This window comes from Belonocnema kinseyi, chromosome 4 (assembly GCF_010883055.1).
Source record: "Belonocnema kinseyi isolate 2016_QV_RU_SX_M_011 chromosome 4, B_treatae_v1, whole genome shotgun sequence".
Taxonomy (NCBI): Eukaryota; Metazoa; Arthropoda; class Insecta; order Hymenoptera; family Cynipidae; genus Belonocnema; species Belonocnema kinseyi.
The window spans coordinates 137,453,143-137,459,601 of NC_046660.1; the positions used below are offsets into that span (position 1 = coordinate 137,453,143).

A 6,459-nucleotide genomic window follows, 5' to 3' on the forward strand; every position below is an offset into this window, starting at 1 on the left:
TCTGAACCGTGATTTCTATGTTGACATCGCTTTTGTAACAAAATCTGTTGTAATTCGTTTTATTCACTGCTCTTGAGCGCTTAGCGCCGCATAGCGCTAAAATTGTCCATTTTTTTGGATTTTTTTTACGGTTATTTCATCCGGCACTTATAACCTTAAAAATTACAAAGTTTCAGCATAAACTCATCGAAAGCCATTTTCCCATACATTTAGTGCGGGGCCCTTTATGAAACAACAGTTAATACCGAATTTTACTGCTGAAAATCAAATGATAAAAGTTTATTTAAAAATAAACAAAAAGCATACGAGAATTCTATTATAGAGTCAATTAGGGAACATATGGCCCCTTTGTACCTGGTTGCTCATCTGTCGTCTTCTGAGAAATGCTTACTTCGGAGCCCGATAATGGATAATTGCGCTGAGCTTAAACCCAGGGCTCATCAATAATATAAAAACATATGCTGGATGATTTGGAGAGTCGGATAGTCGGCTGACATGCGTGCGAATATTGTATGAATGTTAAGCATTTGAACAGTGAGTGAATAAATTGGACTTCCGCTTCCGGCATGAGAGTGTTAGAGAGTGGTAATTGAGAAGTGGTAATTGTAGTGAGCTTGCAGTGGAATTTAAGGTAAGTTGATCGGTAAAGTATGTGAGAGGGTTTCGTGAATGAGGTTTTCGATGTTGGAAAGAATTAAAGTGAAAAGTTGCGTAATATTTTGGGAGATTGAGACTGCTTTGTGTACGTTGAGAGGTTGGTTTGGTTAGCGAGTGAAACAGGGTAGTGAGACAGGTGCAGCCGAGTAGAGGCTACAGGAAAGGTTATGAAGATGTTAGCACGAGAGGGATGGACGGAAGAAGTTACGGTAGCAGGGTGAGGTAGGACTGGAGTGACAGTAGCTACGCAGTACGCTGATTACGTTTTTGACGCATTCAGACAAGGAAGTATTCTGCAAGCATAAAAGTGACCAGAAAAGGGGTCCTTACAGAAAAACAGTGGAGAGAGAGAGATTGAGGGCGAATATTTTTGGCTTAATCGAACCGTTTATAAATGCATAGGAAGGGGGCAAATAAAGACAAGTACCACATTGAACACAGAGCACCAGTAGACGTTTAAAGGTTAAAGTTAGAGCAAGTGCGTGAAATGATGATAGAGCTAATACCGATGGAAGTAAAAGGCAGGAAGATGAAGGAAGGCAAATAAAACCGGAAATTCGGAAAGAGATGACGGAATTTAGAAAAGACATGCGACAATGGGGAAAGGATTAGGGAAAATTTGGAAAAAAGGGACGAAGGGTTTGGAAACAAAAATTAGAAAACCAGAATGACCATAGTAAGAAGGTAGAACACTTGGAAAGTAGGATAGTGAATATCGAAAATTCCAGACGTGAGGTTAAAGTAGAGGAGATTGTGAGTAATGAGAGGGAAAGGATAAGGGAAGTAGAAAGAAGATTAGAAAAGGAAGAAAGAGATGAGAGAAAAAGAAACATATTGATAAAGGGTCTAAGAATAGAGCGTAGGGAGTTTAAGGAAGCAGTAGAAAATGTGCTAGAAATTATAGATGCTAAAGTGGAGATTGAGGAAATGCGAAGTGCCGGATAGGAAACAAGGAGAGGAGAAAAAATTATATTAGTGAAAGTAAAGAAATGGGAACATAAGAGAGACGTAATGACAAAGAAGAGGTTGTTTGGAAGCCCGGAGAAAATAGAGGATGATTTGACATGGGTAGAAAGGAATATGCAGTATAAGTTCAGGAATATAGCAGAAGAAGAAAGAAGGGAAACAGAACGCGCACGGAGAGAACAATACGGCTGTGGTCACTATGATTCACGGTGCTGATGCGCGCGACGGGAAAGGAGTGTTTCGAATTGCTAGTCCTGGCAACCGTTTTTCTCTGAACTGTGAATCGCCGTGTTTAATTATTTTTTGAAATTTACTTGAGTATAAAGGTCGATTTGAAAACAAGAAATAATGATTTAAATATTGAAATCAGCAATTTGATCATTTAAACCCTCGTGTGCAAAATGTGCTAAGGGATATTTTGGCAACTTTGCAGGTGAGTTAAACAATATTCTCTAAAATCGAAATCACCATTTAAGGATAAAACAAAGTGTACTCCCGAGCTGAAAAAATTACTGAATTGAGGACAAAAAAGTTTAGTCAGATAAAGTTAGCCAGTTTAGAGGAAATTGATGTGGAAGTTGACAATCTGAAGCTGAAACTAACCTAAAATTGAAGCAAGCTCGGCTGACAGTTAAGATAAAAAATTCAATTTTTAGCTTGAAAATAAATAAATAAATGCTCATCAAATATTGAGTTTGCGAATATAAATAAAAAAAGTTTGATGTAAAAAGCAGTTCTAAAAAAATCTACTTTAAATGCTGAGTCTTGAATTTCACAGGTTTTAAAAATCAATCAATTAAAAGTTACCGTGATGTGTAATTAGTTTTTAAACTACATCGCTTAAATATTATTGATATATTATTTTTTATTGAAACTATAATAATAAGTAGATCACTTACCATAAATATATGAGCATACACAAAACGACGTCAATCGATTTACATGTTTACGATCATCATGCATAAACACTAAAAATTAAATTCTTTATCTGAAACTTTAACAATTCGACTTGCGGTGAAACACTGAAATCTGGAATTAAAAATTGATATTTTTGTGTTGAAAATTCAATTATTTGTTTCAAACATCGTCCTTTTTATATAAAATTAATGATCTTGGTTGAAAATGTATCCATTTGTATGTAAGTTTAACTGTATTATCAAATTCATCTATTTTGATAAATTTCAACTAATTTGTTGAAAATTTAATTGTTTGTTGTTAAATATTAATTCTTTTAATTAAACAGGAATAATCCTATTTCCGGTTCTATATATTTATATTTTTAATTAAAAATGTATCTTTTTTAGTTCAAAACTCCACTATTTGTTTGAAATTTGATCTTTTTGATTGAGGATTCATCTATTTTATTAAAAATTTAAATGTACAAATTTAGGATGAAAAATTATTTTTATAAATAATAATTAATTTTTTTAGTTGAAAATTCGTCTTTTTGGTGGAAAATAATTTTCTTTTTTAAAATCTTATCTTGTTTATTGACGATTCAACTATTTTCTTGATTTTTGTTTGTTTGTTAAAGTTAATGTCTTTAAGGAAAATGTTAATTATATCATTTTTGGTTGAAAACTGATAGTTTTTTGTAGAGAATTGATTTTATGGGTAAAAATAAATCTGTTTTTTGTCTTTCTTAACATAGGTGTCCGAATTCCATTTCTTGTCTTATATCAGAAAAAACTTCTTATATAATTTACTATAAAACATGTTAATCGCTAGGAGATTCTGCTATATAATGTATAGAACTTGCTTGATTTTAAGTGAATTCTATCTTATTCTAAATACTTTTGATACTATTGTTCTTGGATTGAAAATTCATTCAGTTGAAAACAATTTAAATCTGTATAAAGTCTCTTATAATTTATAATAATAATTTTCGTATAGACAGATTATTTAAAAAATAACAAAATAGGAGTAAAATAATAAAAAATTTAATATAATTACATATACATCACTGAAAAAATAATTTTTTAACAACTTTAGCCATTGAAAATTGTTTAATTAAATAAAAAATTGATGACAATACTTTCTCAACTACATTGGTATTGTTTTCTCATCAATTGTACTTCTTTAAAATAAAATAACGTTTTAAGATTACTGCAAGATTTATCAATGGTTCTTAATAAAATTAAACGAAATTTAAATGAAAAAATAGTTCATTTTCATTTTTTATTAGTTCGCAATTAAGATATTAATGAAAAAATAATGCTTCCAATTGTAAAACTGCGTACCTATAAGATACTGTGTACTTTTCACAGATTTCGTAAATCTCACTGATGAAGGCCACCATTGTGTGCCGAAACGTTTGAAACATCTTAATTAGTTTCAATTCACCTGAACCACAAGCCAACAGCTTACATCAACAATGTCTACAAAAGTCTGTTATTCATTTTTTAAAAATTTCTATAATAGAAAATTAATCTTTGTAATTGAAATTTCATTTTTTTTAAACTTTTACTATTTGGTGTCAATCTCATCTGTTTTAGTTAAAATATGAAATAGTCTGTTGAAACTTCCTTTATAGTTAGTCAAAAATTAATGTATGTAAGCTAAAATTGGATTATAAGATTTTTGGTAGAGAATTGATATTTGAAATTAAAAATTGATCTTTTGTAGTTGAAAATTCAACCATTTGTTTGAAAATGCAAATATTTCGAAGAAAATTCGTTATTTTGGTAGGAAATTCGTCTTCTTGTTTGAAAAATTCATCTTTGTGGTTAAGAACAAAACTATTAAGTTGCACATTCTGTTTCTTTGTTAAGAATTAAATTCTCTAACTGAAAATTTCACTATCCCAGTTTTGGTGGAACACCTAAGTTTGGAATTGAAAATTCATATTTTTGGATTCTTGGTTGAAAATACATGTGTGTGCTTGAAAGTACAACGGTATCACGAAATGCATCTATTTTAGTAAAATTTAAATTAATTTGTTGAAATTTAATTCTTTGTTGTTTAATATTAATTTTTTTAACTAAAAGGAATTATCCTATTTCTGGTTTTATATATTTATATTTTTAATTGAAAATTAATTTTTTTCATTTGAAAATTCGTCTTTTTGGTAGAAAATTATTTTTCTTTGTTAAAATATTGTCTTGTTTATTGAGGATTCAACTATTTTCTTGATTTTGTTTATTTGTTAAACATTAATGTATTTAAGGGAAATTTTAATTATATCATTGTTGGTTGAAAACTAATAGTTTTTTGTAGAATATTAATGTTATGTGTCAAAAATTAATCTATTTTTTATTATTCTTAACATAGATACCCAAATTCGATTTTTTTGGTCTTAAATCGGGAAAAAACGTCTTGCATAATTTACTATGAAAAAATGTTAATCGCTGAAAGATTCTGCTATATAATGTGAAGAACCTGCCTGATTTTGAGTAAATTCTATTTTATTTTAAATACTTTTTATAATATTGTCCTCGCATTCAAAATAAATTTAGTTGAAAAAGATTTCCTTTTTAATAGAAAATTAATCTTTGTGATTGAAAATTCATCTTATTTGTTAAAACTTTTACTATTTGGTGTCATGTTCATCTGTTTTAATTAAAATTTTAAATAACCTGTAAAAGATTTCATCTTTTTGATTAAATATTAACTTTTATAAACTAAAATATGAATTATTCTATTTTTTTTAAATTTGATATTTTTTATTGAAACTGCATGTTCTTAGTTAAAAATTATTTTATGAGTGAAGAATTAATCTGTTTTTTGTTATTCTTAACCTAGGTGTCCAAATTCCATTTTTTGTCTGATATCAGAAAAAACTAGTTGCATAATTTACTATAAAAAATGTTAATCGCTAAGAGATTCTTCTATATAATGTGTAGAACCTGCCTGATTTTAAGTGAATTCTATCTTATTTTAAATACTTTATATATTATTGTGCTTGCATTGAAAATGAATTTAGTTGAAAAATATATTATTTGTTAAAAAAGATTTTTTTAAATAGAAAATTATTCTTGTGATTGAAAATTCATCTTTTTTGTTAAAACTTTTAATATTTGGTGTCAAATTCCCCTGTTTTGGTTCAAATTTCAAATAACCTGTAGAAAATTTCATTTTTTTTTATTGAATATTAACTTTTGGATACCAAAAACTGAATTATTCTATTTTTCTTTAAATTTGATCGTTTTTATTAAAACTTGGTCCTTTTTAGTTAAAAATGAAATTATTTGTTTGAAAATTCCCGTATTTTGTTGAAATTTAAAGTTAGTGTAACATTGGTGTATTTTTAATTATAAATTAATGTTTTAGTTATTATTTGCATTCAATGTAAACATTAACATTAAGTATTATTCCTGTAATGCATGGAGTTTTTTTTATAAAATTTCATTGCTGATATATAATGCGGTAGCAACTTATTGAGATTTTGAGGTTAATATTACATTTTTCAATTCAAGAGCGAACTGCTCGCCGTTAAAAAATGTATCAAAAAGAAGTAAGATGAAAACATAAAAAGCTATTTTTTATTTTAATCCTCATTAAAATAGATTTTGTTTTAAACAGGGAGTATTTTTTTCGTATTACGAAAAAAGAGTAAAAGCTTAACTTTCGTAAAGTTTTTGTAGTACATTTTCGTAACTTTTCATAGCAAAAAATAGTATTTTATAGATTTTTGTAGATAGACGAATGATTTACATTAAATTGGCAAAAGTTATCTAATTCTGCGAACAGCAGATCGCTCTTGTATTCTCAAATTAATTCCTGACCTCAAAATCTCAAAAAGTTGTTATCGCATTTTACACCGGCAATGGACCTCAATATCAAAACTTAGAACAAATTCCATGCTTCATAGGAATATTACTTAATGTTAATGTTTAT

At 28.4% G+C, this 6,459-nt stretch overlaps 1 long non-coding RNA gene across 1 annotated transcript in view; it reads right to left on the reverse strand.

Moving 5' to 3' along the window:
• LOC117171998 overlaps positions 1 to 690 on the reverse strand; it is a 4,206-nt gene extending 3,516 nt beyond the window's left edge. The window contains exon 1 of the long non-coding RNA XR_004466943.1: positions 355 to 690. This is a non-coding gene — a long non-coding RNA (uncharacterized LOC117171998). The remainder of the gene's footprint in view (positions 1 to 354) is intronic.
• Positions 691 to 6,459: the final 5,769 nt, after the last annotated feature.